At 40.2% G+C, this 16,087-nt stretch overlaps 2 protein-coding genes across 3 annotated transcripts in view; one reads left to right on the plus strand and one right to left on the minus strand.

Annotated features, from left to right (window-relative positions):
- LOC110973239 (TBC1 domain family member 19-like) overlaps nt 1-16,087 on the minus strand; it is a 164,548-nt gene that overhangs the window by 73,763 nt on the left and 74,698 nt on the right. The window lies entirely within an intron of this gene.
- The window catches only part of LOC110973240 (cholecystokinin receptor type A-like), a 106,644-nt gene continuing 95,241 nt past the window's right edge, over nt 4,685-16,087 (plus strand). The window contains exon 1 of the mRNA XM_022223920.2: nt 4,685-4,958. The gene's annotated coding sequence lies outside the window, so the exon portion shown is untranslated. The remainder of the gene's footprint in view (nt 4,959-16,087) is intronic.

The raw sequence follows: 16,087 nt of genomic DNA on the forward strand, positions 1-16,087 counted from the left end.
ATACACACGCGCTTGTAGCACATCATGTGATCAGTTCGCGACCAATAAAAATTGACTATCTATGACTGTGGTATAACAATTGTGCATGTACTTTGAGCACGGGTGTCACAGGGAGGGAGGGTTGAATGCATTTGAAACCTTCCTAAAAAGTTGGGCAAAGTTGGTAAACTGACTAAATTTCAAAGACGATTCTGCTGCTTATACACCACATTACATGCATATGTTCCCTTTAAGAAAAGACAGTTAGCTTGTCTGGAATGATGACATCAAGGAAATCACCCCCATTAACTTGTAGGAAGCAAGGAACTGCTGTATCGCTGTGCGCTTTGAATATCCATCAGCCTCATCAGTGGTCAATATGACGGCCGGCTTGCCAAGTCAATAACGTCGAGAACTCAGTCTTACAGTCTTGTCTTCCCAGTCAGTGTATACATGTACTTCAAAATCTCAACTGAAGGGGTGGGGGGGGAGAGATTACATTCACTAACCACTTGCTTTAATTCAATCCAGTATTGATTGCATAGGACTTCTCCTCAACTCCATGTCTTGATATCAAGTAACTCAAGTACTACTAACAAATCCAGTGATTGACAATCCTGATGGCCCCCTTCCCATGATGGAAAGCATTGTGTTGGGTATAAAGTGATCATCATGAAGCACTAGCCACCTAAATAGGACATTACGGTACTTACCACCATTGCAGTGACCAATGATAGTGTTACCATGGTCACTGATTCGTCTCTAAACATTCCGCACAAGGTTTTCCTCCATTAATGGGAGGAAAACACGAAACGTTCATGATAAAAATGGACAATTCAGAGAATCCAATACCATTAAGTTTCTAAAAGGTTTATCATTCAATATATCTCTTGTCCCCTTAAGCCTTTTTGTGACCAAACAAAACAGCAAAATGCTACAAATGTAAATTTAAGCTCATTAGATTCACAACAAACAGCATATACACGACATGACCTGGCAAAAATGGACCAAGAACATTTGAACAAGGCTATCTGGAGACAGGGCAGTAAAAAAATGATGGCTCACTCCACAGAGGATAATGACTCCTATAAAATATACGTTTTTACTTGCGGTTAAAAAGTTACATGTATGTGGATGTAAAAGGCATTATTGTGGATTACAGTCTCCTAACTTACTGACTTTGAAATGTTTGTACCTATAGCTGCATGTATTACCTTCTTCATTCCCATAGTTCATGTTTCTATTTTGCTGGCTTCCAGAAGCATGTCCCAACTATTGAGTGAAGTACAACATCACTAGTACTGTTGCCGCCTGACTGGAGAGATGAAAACTGGCAAGCAGCATAAGCTGTAAGTTGTTAAAGTGCACAGCAACCCACCTACAGTAATCAGACAGACCCCATCAGAATGACACTCAGGGCCAAAGAGCACTGCACTGATTCCCGTGGGGAATCTCAGGGACATGGCAGACCCCAAGGCTCCCATCATTAAACACCAACTGGCCCACACGGTTGACTGGAAGTACATGTGATCAAGATTGCATCAAGCTCCAGCGTGTCCTCAAGACAAATCGAAGTGGCCCTTAACTGCAATGATACAGGGCCGTTTCCTGGAGACAGGTATGTCTTTGTATATTCCATTTGCAAATGATCAACCCACTTCTGCAATGGCTGATCCTACCTTCATGTAACAAATTTCAGAATGCGGCAGAACAAGCTATGAATTCTGACAACCTTGAAAAATATATCAAGTGAAAACCGAGCAATGTGAGGAATACATCCCATTTCATCTTTCCCACAATGCTCCTCAATAAACCATCAGATCTCAAAATGGTTTTAAATTTCCTGCATGCTGTTTGGATGCCTACACACTGCCAAGGTATAATGAGAGTGCACAGGTTAACATTCATATACAAAATACATCTGCTGGTTTTGATTCTTAAATTTGGCAACCAAAACTTTCTTGTTCAATTTCTGAGAGACTGCTGAGAAATCCTCAAAATAGTCATGAGTAGCCAGTACCCTCAGTTTGGTTCCCAGACTGACAAGAATAGTTCTGTGTATTACTGTACAGTGCATACCCGGTTGCACTGCACAGCCACAGCAGGTGAATAATTTTATTCATCTTCCCTAGAAGGGTTTCTTAAAGCCAATCAAAAAAAAAAAACTTCATCAAGATATGACCTCCAGCCACACAAAAGGCTCAACTCAGAATTTCTTCTCATATAATCTACAGGGACATGCCGAATGCCGACAAAGCATAGAAATAATCCCAACGGCTACGAAATCAAGGAAATTAAGCATAGCCTCAGTCCAAAGCAACATTTACTCTTCTTTCTCTAACTGAAGTACTGTTGACACTGTCATGAACAGTTTTGTACACATGCTCACTATGTGAGGAAATGCATAATCAGACCATATGCAAACAAAACAGTGGACTTGAGTTCTGATTTGATCTGATTCAATTTGATTGGAGTCTAATCTAGTTGATTTGATTATGCTTGACAACACACCAAGGATTTGGATTAAAGCTTCATAGGTATCAGGAAGCAACTGAACTTCATTGTGCCAGATGGTACAGACTGCTGAATACAGTTTCTAAAGCTGGATCTGCCATTTTAAATTCCACTTAGACTTGTAATGGTTGAAAAATGAATGACTGCCAGTTGGTTTGGGGGGTGCAGGGTGGTGGGATTTGACCCCAAAATTGTTTAGACTTCTTGAGTTTCAAAAACTGCTCTTTACAGCCGAACATGAATTCAGCCCGACTTGAATATCACATACACTTGACTTTTAACGTAATATATAATGCAAAATATTCAGATTTTGGTGAATAAAAGTAAAATAAACCTGGTGGAATGACAAGGCAACAACTCATTAAAAAATGACAATAAAAAGACAATGCTGGTTTCTGTTTGTTAAGCCTTAGAAGTTTCCATATGGTCGTAACAAATGTCAATAGCATGCAAGATGTCAACATGCAGACAGTCACGGCAGACATGCTGCGTGATGTCATTTCACACAAAAAATTTAAACAAAATGGCGTCAAACCCTCAGTAATTTTTCACGTAAAACGCCTTTTCGGATTGTGATACTGCCTCATAAACCAAACTGATACTCCACTTTGAGGTATTCTGTTTATGGTCAGCTATTTTGCTGACAACTGAGGTGTCACATGTTAGTAATACAGTAAAAAAAGATGGGCAAAATGAGTGGTACCAAGTGCGAAAGACATTGTTGTGCATCCGTCATGGCAACATACATGTATCTATCTACTCTGGCGACTCAAAGCAGACCAGCTTATAAGTTCCACTTTTGCCGAATGTCACCATCCTGTTTGCGTCAGTTGTAACAGAGTGTTTCCATATGATTGTGTACTGTCGAAACTGATCAGCGATGATTTCTGTATCTCTTTACGTCGACATGGCAACCAGGCTTTACAAAGAGACTGACAATTGGCTGTATATCAGTCATACGGAATGGCAATAAAGCTGCTAGAGTTAATGAAATGAAATTAAAGCCTTCCTAAGAAAGGCACATTAGATCACATTCAAACATTGCAAACAGCACTCAGACATAACAGTCATTGATGAATTTTGAAAAAAAAAATGGCATTCATTGATATTGTGATGAGAAAAAAAATAGATAGGTTAAATACAGTTACAGTCTGACAAAGTCCAATGTCGTAGATTGCCATTTTTACCCTGTTATGTTACCAGTTTCATTTTTTTCTGTCAGAATGCATTTTAACAGACAAATAAAGGAATAAAATGTTTTCTGGATAATTCACTAATCAGAGTTGGGAAAGAATGATGCATGACATGATCATGAATAACAAATCTGAAACAAATCTGATCAACAAAGACCAATCTACCTTCCAAACCTGCACTTTGCATTTTTCCCCACCACTGCCTTCTTGTTTTGAGGAAATCACAAATAATATGCTATGTCTCCTTCTGTGAAGAAATAGGCAGTATGCACGTCAGTTGGTTTAGACGTCAAATTTCGTCCAAGCCTTTTGCAGCTCTACAGAAATTGTTTCCGTGGGTCTATAAAGCAGTTCTATAAAGCCCCTTGTTTGAGATAACCCTTGATAGTTACAATAAGCATGATCCATACAAAATGCACTAGAGGGAAAAGTGAAAAGTGCATTGGGATTAAAAACAACCCTTGTGCATCTTGTTTTTGACACTTAAATGACAGGTTTTGTACATAATTCCGTCACAAAGCGATGTTGCTCTAGAGTCAGAAATGGACAGAGGGAAATCATCCTGACTTGAAACGTCAGCAGCAGTCCTAATCTACTTTCAATGTCAAGGCTTGTCCAGAATTGAAACGGTAAAACACATTGCTTTATGCACTCACTGCTTCAAGAAGATGGGCGAAAACTTCATATTAGACACAGTAAGTGCACAACAAGGAAACCATTTCAAAAATTAGCGTATATCATCTTCCCCAAGATGCCAATTTGGCAAAGTGCCCCAAAAGACAAGGGACACCAACACCGGGGAGCACTGTGCCATTACTGGATGTGAAGAGAGTGCATCCCCTTGCAGCGTGTATGCTGCCAACTGGGCATGTGGGAGTGCAGGAGAAGAACACAGGAGAACGGGAGTGAAACAGAGAGATGGAGGTTTTAAAAAAAAGTCCACCCTGCCTCTTGAAATGGTACAGGCAGCTTGATATCCCGCCGTACAAGAGCAGAGTGACTGGGGCACAATGCTAACATGAGCTTGGCTTAATGCAGCAGCTACGTGATGGGACTCGGTAGGATGATGGGCTAGAGAACCACGGTTTGACGTCTGGAGCTTTGTTTTGAGTTTTCCCTTTCCTCTCCTGTCTCCCCCCCCTTCTCTCTTACGGAAGGGGGCAGAGTGGAGATCAGTTTGTCCAGGTGTTTGTTATCGGATGGGATGATGAGGAACATTCTCTTCCTCACCACATGATAAAGTCAGTGAGGTCTCAGGTGGGAAGATCCAAGGTAAGCAAAATCATTCTTTCTCATTTTTTTCTTTTGGAAGGACCCTTTTGACTTGAATGTGAAACAGCACTCATTAAACTTCAATGAATGAGTCCGATCATGTGTCCAATGCAGATAAGATGGTGTGAAAAGGTCAACTGCTACGACTTCTGTAACAACTATTTATTAGTTTTGATGGAAAGTATGAAACCTACGTGTACACATGAAGATCTCCGATTTCAATCAGGGATGTGCATAAGACTTTTGCGTAAGTCTTGTTTCAAGACTAGTTGTCTAGTTTGTGGAGAGTTTTATCTCAAAGTGTTGTTTTACATTTCAGCTCAATGCCCAACACATAATGAATAGCTCCTTTTTAATATTCGTACACATTAGGAGAGATTTGTTTACTTCTTTTTTCTATAGTCATTCCAGTATTAGGACGTTACTCAACTGCACCATTTTTGGTGAGATTCATCCACGGACTTTTTGTGGCATGCTCACAAAAAGAAAAAATACAGCAAAGATGATCTTCCGAATTAAATTTCAATGATGGTTGAATTTACAGTCGGGACAAGGTGAAAGCAAGATTCTGAAAATTAACACCTGCAGGTCTATGTGAGATGCCGACGAGACAAACATGATGCCGATCTCGGCACTCATTAATCAATATCTAACTTGATCTCAACTCTCCCCTCTTCACATACCGGAGTCATTCTGCTCAGAAGCACGAACCCCCCCCCCAAAAAAATTGAACATTACACCGACTTGGGGAGATGAAAAAGAGAGAAAGAAAAGAAAAATCAGTTGCAAAGATGGATCTCTGCAATTTGGTTGGAACATTTATTTTGCCTGGCCTGCGGTCGGCTGGTTTGAACAATTACCACTCCGCTTTGTTGCTTTCCAGCTAGCTTATTATAGAGGCCTTCCCCCACTGCACCAAGATTATTCAAGCAGTCTGCCAATTAGAGCAAACAAGCCCTTAGCTGAATGAAAATCTAGGTCACTTTCACCAAAGTAAAAGAGATGAAGCAGTTTAGGTTCAAAGAAGTCTCGAAGAAAGTAAACAGTCAGACATTCTGTGGGTAAAATGTATGTGTTTGTGTACAAATAGGGTGGTAATGAAATGAAAATTAGCTACGAGTAAAAGGGGCTTATCAGACAAATTTCTTCCCTCATCTGTATCTCCAATCTTCAAGCTTTAAAGGGTAGCTGTAGTCAGTTTGTTTTAATACAAACCTTCAAACTGCAACTTTGTGTCTCAATTAACCAGTGAGACATGCCTACTATGCTGCTGAACCGTGCGTAATTTTCACTGCGCACAAGATGCCTCCAGCTGTCCGTAAAGATGCGCTACCTACCACGCAACTTAGCAATGTCATTTATGAATTTCAGTGCCGATATGAAGCTCGGTCCTTGGATAGAACATCGCAACGCCTGCACGGCTGACCTTATCAAGCAGCATATTCCCTCTTCTATCTGTAACAACTTGTCAGCATCGCGTAAGCAACCGCCCCTCCCAAGTAAAGACTTACGGCAAACATCCAAATCATGGGCTGGTTCATCTGCCACACGGCAACACTTGCTCGATCACCCAAAATGCTCCAAACAATACAGCAAACTGCAGTTTACTGTACTAGACAAAGCATGCATTTCAGTCGTTTACGCATGCTTACCTACATTCACTTCACAAAACCAGCTCTCTGCCGTCAGAATTTGTCTGCACACTCCATTTTACATAATCCTTTTTGTCCTGTTGACCTATTAACCTATTTGAAAGTGTGATTAGCATCTTATGTCATTCTTGATGAGATTATGCTCTGATGAGTGCAAATCGGAAGTGCTTTAGCATACCTTTTTCGTTACTGAACTCTATTTTCCAATTTTGTAGTACCAACCATCTGTTCAACCTTATTTTTGTTTTATATTTCAAAGGGCATTTTACTGTTTTTTTTTGTTTTGTTTTGCAAATGAGATGTCCATATTCATGAGCAAACCTGTGATGTCATCCTAGGAAGAAATCCTCAGTGTTACATTGGTTTGTACACACAGAAGTCCTAATTTTCGTAGATTCTGCTGGATTCAGTTTTCAGCATCAGCATCCATGGATAATTTTAATTGTAGGCCTAAAAATGCTCTTTTCAATGCATTTAACCAAATAGGAATGTAAACAAGTTTCATTCACTGATGAAGAACACAAAATTGAAGAAAAAATGTGTTTAAGAAAAAGTCATTGCTGCTACACTTTAAGCAAACTCATATTACTTACATGAAAATCATATCCTGTACATGTTTAAAGGAAAATGATTCCACCCAATTAAGTTAACAATAAAATGTTTCAAGCAATTAACGATGAAGGGACCAATCACCATACATGAAGAAAAGTGGGTACAGAGGAAACACAAACATATCATAACAAAATGAAAGAAGACAAATTGAGGTAACTAAATTTGAGTAACAAAATGTAACTGATGGCATCTGAACGTACCCCAAGGTTGTCAAAGAAGTAGTTTCCTCCACAGGCGAATTGAAGTTGAAGCTTTGAAGAACCTAAAGCACAAAGCAGTAGCGTCTTTGAGCAGGTACAACAATCTAAGTCCTCGGTTAGGGGCTCTAACAGGATTCAACACTCACCCTCCTGACAAAATCCATTTTACATGTAGTGGACTTCTTAGCGGCTTTATTTCGTATTTCTAAAGCACTGCTTTCAGTCTGCACTGCGGGCAAGGATTGAAAGCAGCATTTATATTTGGGAGATGGCTGAATCTGTTAATCATCCTTTGGGGATTTTGTTTTGTGAGAGGTCTCATCAACAAGCTTATTACTTTCAGAAATACATGTATGTACCTCTCTCATAGTGCCAACTCTTCATAAGGGCAGACAGACTTAGTAAAGGTACATGTATCACCGTTGGTTGTGTCAGATTTGACGTTAACATGTATAACTGCCCCATTAGTTTTAAAGAGTGTCGTATTTTTATATAGTGTTTGGTGGTAGTGTTTACAATTTGGTGTTTTGATAGCTGCGTGAAACTTTTTAACACTTAGTGAATTAATCTCAGCCATAGTTCTTCCAGCCCCTGTGGGCAAAAACACCTGTGACGTAAAAAGACTAGACCCATAGGTAATGTTAGGAAATAATAGTTCCAAGTTGTAAATTTATCCTTTAATCATACAGAAACAAAAGCTGTGAAAGTTTGGGCTCAAATGTTGCTCAGCTTGTGACAAATAATGTGAGTGCATTGTAAAATGTCACTTTCTACATTGGTGCCTTGATGTTTACCCCACAAACTGCCCTGAATTTTCCTCAGAAGCGGAATTTGCTTAACCCTTGAGCTAGGAATATCCTCTATGATTTAACACGGTGCATTAGAATTCTAAGAACAGCCAACGAGAGCAGACTGCATGGGCTCTACCGTCAACTTCAACCCATTATTTTTATCTAGAGAAAAAAATGAAAAAAGTCTTCACAAACAATGATGCCCTCTTGGTGTGAAATTCTGTGTGTATGAAGCTCTCTGTCACATAATCTGTGCTCTTGTCAGAAAAAATTATGAAATGAATTTCCCCGTATCAAGATTAATTAACAATAACTGTATCTTGAACCAAAAAAATGCTTATTTCGCTCAGCATTCTATTTGGACATTTACAACCATTAAGCACTATGCACAAGCTTTATTCATTCTTTTTTTGTAAAAAGCCAGGGAATCCTAATTCACATTTGAATTTTAATTACAAACGCTGCTTACAATGGGCCAATTTTTTTATTTGATGTCTCTTAAGAAACCTCTGGGCCTTATAGATGGTATTGTGTACTAATCAGCAATTAAAGTTTAAAAATGCACATTTAAAGATGCCATGTGCCAACAGGCAGAGACAGGAGCCCTTTGAGTATGCATAAGCTTGGTGGTTCACTTCTCGCCATATTTAGTATTTGGGTAATTTTCTGTGGACAAACAGAAAAGCTACATTGTAAATTTTCAGTGAGTAATTACAGGTTACTTAAAGTAAATTTCGTTACAGTCAGGTCTTCTTGAATGAATTACTGCAACTTCTGTGATGGAAGAACTGTGTATGAATGTACAGCACACCGAATTTCCTTAGCAGAACATCTTTTCAGCCCTCATCAGAACACAACTGTGGAACCCATTATTAAAAAAACGTCTTTGGAAACTGGGTCATCTTCGCCTGGGGTGTCTTAAAGAAAATTCAGATTACACACACATTCACACTGCTCAGGGGAGGAAGAGGACGCGCCATAGTGAGCTCAAAGAGTGTACCTAAACCAGTCACTGCAGGCCAGATACATCTGATCTAATATAGCAGTGGCCCAATGCCCCACCGGAGGAACCCTAAGCTGCCTGCCGATCACAGGAGATGGCCATCTTATCTTCGGGCCCGAACCAAATCGTGCCGGCATTTGGCAGATTTCTGCAGGGATTCGCTTGAGTTTAATTCCCGAAAAAGTATTTAAAAATGCATGATAGCCCCATGCATTAGTCTGCCCTTTCATTTGTTGTTTCTTTGGTGGCGTGCGTTCTCCTTGAATGTTTTATCCACAAATATTTACTCCCTGTAGAGAAATACTTTTCTATTTCAAACCTCAAATATTGATATAGCAGTAACAACAGAGTAAGCAGGGGGACAGTGTGCATTTTGACATGTGTCCAATATTAAGGTAATCAGGAGTATATAATGCTCAGGATGCATGTGTGCTGCAAGAAAGGGGCTGGGCTTCAGTATTCATACATTTGGAGGGGGGCATACAATTTTTCCACCCTATTGGCAAAGGGGTTCAAATCTTTCCCTTTGTTTTCTTTGTGCAATGGAAATACACATGAAAAGCCCTGGTGAGTGCTTCCTTTAACCCTAACGGTCCTCAATCATTCACCTGTTGGAGGATTGAGGACTATTAGGGTTAATTTTACAGCAAGTATTTACGCAGCTATAGAATATTAAAACATCCCCAAGCCCCAGTTCGTTTTCTGCTATTTAATATATACTATTAATATACATTATTTTGCGCGATTTGAGAAATTGTTCATTGTTCCATAAGGACATGCTTGCGAGCTTCCCTAAAGGGCTTTCTGTGGGAAACTGTATCCCTTGGTAAGCTTGCTTAAACTGTTTTGGAAAAAAGTCCACAAAAATTCTGAGACTGTGCAAAGGAAAGTCTAGGTCAACAGTTCTACCAATTATTCTAAACACCTTGAAAGGGTGGGAACTACAATTCAGAGCTCTGATTGGTATAAAATGACTAGGTTCAAAGCCAACATTAACGTCATGTAGCCTTTGGGAAAATGTCTGTCCTCTAAACCTGCAGGTGGCTAAGAAGAATAACAGATGACCACTGGGGTACCTGAATACCACATGTGGCAGGAGGTTGCCAGAATGTGGTGGGTCATTTGTCTTCTGTTACCAGGGCAATATTTCCAGGTGTGATGGCTAAGACTGCTTAAACTGATGGAAGACTCGCCCTTTTTATTAAAAGGCTTTTTTGAGCAAATTGCCGACTTTTACAAAACAATTGGGGTGTCATGGAAACTTCATTATTTGTTTGGCTTTCCACGCCAGATGAAGACAAACTGTTTAACACTACCGCTTAGGCCACAGACAGAAGTTTTTTTGGTACGGCAATCTACACTGTAGGTACTTTATATTGTTAAGACAGTAATCATTTTTAGGAAGTGGATAAATATATACATGTACTTGCACCACATTCAGAGAGATGGGAGACTACACTGCAGTCACTGTTTAGCCAGCGGGCGTAATGTAACTGCCATATAACTCAGTTTATACTGAGGTCTTTCCCTGAGCACACACGCTTGTTGTGCAAAGGCATACTTTAACTGGGCCAATTATTGAGCTTGTATGCTGTTTGACAGGACTACGTAAGTTGTACCAACAGAGTGATGTCAGAAACCTGTATCTCGACAGCCCAGTATGGCGAGGCTGGGATAACGAGCACAAGAAGAGACCCGCGGGCAGCTACGCTGGTTATTGGTTGTTTGTTTAGTGTGGTTTGAGGAAGACTGAGAGTCTGACTTCAGAGATTATTAGTCTTTACTACTGAATGAGTATGCTGGCTAACAGCTTTAATGCAGTGAACAATACCATTTGTAGATTCCATCCCAGTCACTGTTCTTTGATGTCTGCCGTCTCAGAAAAATATTGAAAGTATTCTTTTTGAAATACATGTATCCACACAATTCCGTTTTTCTAAATTACTGAACAAATGCAGGCAGTCTGTCCCCAGAAAAGGAATTAAGAATTTCCTGATCTGAGAGGATGAAAAAAATGTGTTAGAATTCAATGGAAATCAAGTTTTGATCAATTTAGCGTCTAAGGCCCATACCTCTGTACAATAAATCAGACCGACAGGACAGCACATTGCTGCAAATTAATATTAATTGCTGGATATATTTCAGAAATCCCCCCCCCCGGAAAGCTTAATTCATTTCTAAATAATTAAATTTGCACCAGAGAAATAATAAATGTTAACAGAAGTTAATGTCACTTTTGGTGTATGAAAGAGCACCTTTTGGACATCTTTTCGCATTATTCTTTTCTTTTTTGTCTCTCCTTTGGTCGTGTTTTTGCATGACTGCGGGCGTGGGAGGGAAAACTTCAAACATCTCCGGTGAAGACGGCAAAATAAAGAGCACAAGTCGGATGCAGACTCTGTGGTGCCAGGAGCAATTGGGGCTGCTTAACGTTGGGATTGATGGTGTGTGCTCATACATCAAAGCGACTGTCTGATTGTGTGGTTATGATCTATGGGCCGATGCAGATTGCATACCAGCCCCGGCTGAAGGAATCGCTGAAAGAGTGTTTGTCTTGGTCTTTGGGGAACAGGGAGCCACAAATCACAGGGGGTGAAGAAGATTGCAAACTGGTGGGCTTCTACATTTGGAGAAGGCAATCAGTCTCATTCCTAGTAATTACACCATTACAATAAAATTAAGTCGCGGGAAGATCATTACAATAATAGCATGGCCCATGTAAATCTCTTGCTGCAAGATGTTTCAAAGTTTAATGAGTCACAGCCTTTCACATTGACGTTTTCTGGGGAAAAAAATGTTTAAGAGCTTTTGAATGCCAGAGTTTTTTGTTCATACCCCAAACATATATATCAAGGAGTGACTTAGCTTGAAATGGCAATTATACTTCCTGAATACATTTGAAAAATGGAATTTTTGGCACAACCTCATCAAAATCAGCTTCACTGAGATTCTAACCCTAGTCTCGAACTGGTAAACTAAAATCTTGCTTCCCAACAAGATGAAGAATAAAACTGGCAAACTTTACATTGCAGCTCTTCATACTGAAACCTTACAGCAAATAGAAATGAATTTGTGGCTTTGGAGAAGTTTGAATACATCAAATCCCATTCCCCAACAACGGTTGAGCATGGGCAAAGGTGTTGTGTGCATACGTGTAGGTGTACATGTACATGTAGCTTAGCTAGTGAAATATTGCATCAAACGCGGATGTCCTTGTTCCCAGCTTTGAATTTGTGATATCGAGTGCCGGCAGGAACTGAACACTGTCGAGGTGATGCACCGTACACACTCAAGGGAACTGGCCGGCGAGTGGTATTAATGCAGGTTCGCTGTAGACACCATGGAGCCATTGCTCCCCTGTGACCACTCTTAAAGAATATTAAGTTTAGCAGGAACAAATTGGCTGCTGCAAAATATTCTTCTGCACCCTTCCAGTGGGAGGGGTCATATTTTTTTCCGTAACTGATCTGTATCTCCCAATTCAAGTACAAAGTGCGTTGAAAATTAGGTAGCACGCTTGTGTTGAAATTTGTTTCAAAACTGGAGATTTATATCTCGGCCGCTTAGCATTACTGCTTGATCTTCTCCACAAGGCTTGCTTTTTTAAACGCCGCTCCTCTTCTGGTTTGCCCGATGCAATATAGTTATTTTAAGCTTGCACCTTGATATTTAAATAGCAGCAATAAGTGATGTATGATTGAGATGGTCGCAAAAACAAAACTCTAAATCACAGCCGGGCTACGATGTCTATGATGTAAAGGATTCTTATCGCTGAATATTTTTTTCGTCTCTTTCCTTCTCCAGTTCATTTACAATGCACTTTGGCTCCTGTCAATAAATCGAACATCAGAATGTTATCTCTTACTCAAGAAGCAACAGTGTGCACTGCTTACCACCGACTAGTCATTCATACTGCAAAATCAGTGGCAACAATTTAGAACATTCCGAGGGACTGAGATGTGCAGTGAAGGACCAGGGAAAGCTTGACGCATTGTAATCTTCAAGAGAAAGCAACATACACACATGATATCTTGACAGTCATGTTGCTTTTATACTTGACATGAATCACATTCCTACTCTGAGACTGGAATTGGGTCACCTCAGTCCCTTAGTCTGGATGACAGACTACTGTGTGAGTGCTTAGCTTGAAAAGTCAGGCCGATCTCTTCTGACTAACACAAAACCACCATGGTGTCCCTTTAACTACAAAGGTCTAATGACCAGCTGCGTTCTAAAACAAAGACAGCATCAGGTTGCTTTGCAGTTTGCACCAGAAGTCACTCTGGTGGCCCGTAGGGCTGGCTGCAGGGGCAATGAAGAGCCGGAAATGATATGCGAATGAAAGAGAGCATGGCGCTGATGAAGTTCGGGCATGTGGAACAGTGACTTACTTCTTAGTGGAGAAGCCGGCAGCACACGCATTAACGCTTCGCTAGGATGTCACACTTGTACGGTGACACGGACATATATACATAGGTACTCCAAGTTTACTCATGGAAAGATTATACACATATTCCCTCTGATGATAACTGAGTACTGACCATGTTATGTTGGAATAAGAACTTTACTGTCCTGCCCTGGGATGTGATAACGGGAGTTCCAGTACCCCCTTTCGGACCGCTACTCCTAATGTGTGAATCATGGCCAGCTAAAGTGAATTGAAAATGCACACTGTGGGCCGAGGCAATGATGGTTCCTGAATAGCATTTCAAAACAACATTGATTTTTTTGCCCATCTTCTCTTTGTTTCCTCAGTAAAAGAAATATTTCACTTGTGATGAAAAGTGGAGGAGTTTGCTGGCAGGGCAAAAACGTCAAGATATGGATTCCTGCATTCGCAGTTACGGAAATTTCAGCCGAGGGCAAAGTTTGCGTAATAAAAATTATACGTGGGAATCACGTTGCCGGAAGTGATTTTTCTTATTCTAGTAACTGAAGCTGCAGGGAAGCTAGAAAGGAGAACTAGTCCACATAAAAGACAAACCGGAACACGCACTGCCTGTGTCGAAAGGGAAACTTTACCGAGTATGGTGACCTGGATTTCATGCTGTCAAGGCATAAAAAAGGTTGATGGATCACAACTTATTAATTTTCAGTGACAGGAAGTGATACAATGCTGGGGTAAAATTGGTATCAGTTGTTGGAAAACTCGAGCGTTCAAACTTGCGGGGCGATTTCGGCAACATGAATAATGCACTCTTGTTGACAACTAGATTAAGTCTACTTCATCACAAATTGAAATGTAAACAAGAGGTCCAATGTCTGTTTGCAACAAAACAAAGGGCTTTTTCACTTTTCACTGAAAATGTCATTGTCATGATTGCTATCTGCAAAGTTTCATCCCGCTGGGACATGTACTTTTGGAGATACAGGGCTTTGGAGGATGCACCTTTCATGTCATGTGACTTAATTGTCAATTGATGACGTCATCATCCCATGAGGTCAATATTTCCTTTATCACACATCCCCTTCTAGGAATCTGCAAAGTTTCGACCCGCTGGAACATGTACTTCAAGTGATATAGAGCTTTAAATGATGCACATTTAATGTCAAGTGACTTTTCATCTGATGATGTCATCATTCTGTGAGATCAATTTCCGTCTATCACACATCCCCTTCCAGATATCTGCAAAGTTTCAACCCGCTGGGACAAGTACTTCAAGTGATATAGAGCTTTAAATGATGCACATCATTTAGTTATTCTCTACTTTACTTTGCGTGCAATTCTTTATCAATACTGACTCTTTCCTTAAAAAATAAACAGCTGAAATCTGGTTTATCATATCTCAAAGTCACATTACTTTCTTCTTTCCAATTTGTAAGAAGAACGGTTTGTAAAGCAGCTATACTCCGCTACATAAAGTCTCTATATCGGTATATTGTTTTTAAAAATTACAACAAGCGATTAAGATGAGGCAGTGTCACAGTCTAATGGTGTCTCTAAGGTTTGTCTAGCTGTAAGCACCTCATGGGCCGAGTAACTCAGATGCGGTAGCAGTAAACCCAGGTCTCTGGTCTTGTCAAACTGCTCGATCTCAGGTTCTGCATCTCCATTCGGACCATAGATCCGACTTTATAATTATGGAAGGCCACGGTGATCAAGCCGATGCTTGTGAGATGGACTGTTGCTGGCAAGTGTCAAGACCACCAGGGTGACAATTTTATGGTATTGGTCTGGTAATTCGGCCTGGTTTGCCGAATTCTGGTACTGGGACAAAGTAGCCTATCCAGTATCTAGAACTGACCGAAGACCTAATCTTCTGAATCTAGATTTCTGTCTTTACAGTTGAAGCCGGTCTCAAACATGCTCAGAGGATTTCTCTCAATCTTCACTCTGCCAAGTCCAAAATGTCTTCTCATCCTCTTTCTCTCTTTCTCAGCAAGCTACCTTCTCATTCTTAAAATACATCACAATGAAAAACCGCAGGTGCAAACATACACTAAAGCTTAACCAGGTGGATATATTATTGGGCAATTAGGACCCACTTGTTCTTTAACTACCGTGGCCTGTTCACAAAGCATTCTTGTGTAAGACAGGATGGCGTTTTTCCGCTCGAGTACTCCAAAATCATGAGTGGCTGCGACATTTATGTGGCAAACAATTTGACACATGATTGGATAAAAACTTTTTGGACCATTCTATATATTACACAGGTTACAAAGAGATAAGAAAACAATACAAATGATACTCGCTTAAAAATTAAAACGATTAGTTCTACGGTTACACTGTGACATCAATTTTCATCTATCACACATCCCCTTCCAGATATCTGCAAAGTTTCAACCCGCTGGGACAATCACTTCAGGAGATATAGGGCTTTAAATGATGTATCTTTAATGTCACGTGACTTGTCAACTGATGGTGTCATCA

This window comes from Acanthaster planci, linkage group LG02, assembly GCF_054643075.1.
Source record: "Acanthaster planci isolate LZ-2023a linkage group LG02, COTS_SCS, whole genome shotgun sequence".
Classification (NCBI taxonomy): Eukaryota; Metazoa; Echinodermata; class Asteroidea; order Valvatida; family Acanthasteridae; genus Acanthaster; species Acanthaster planci.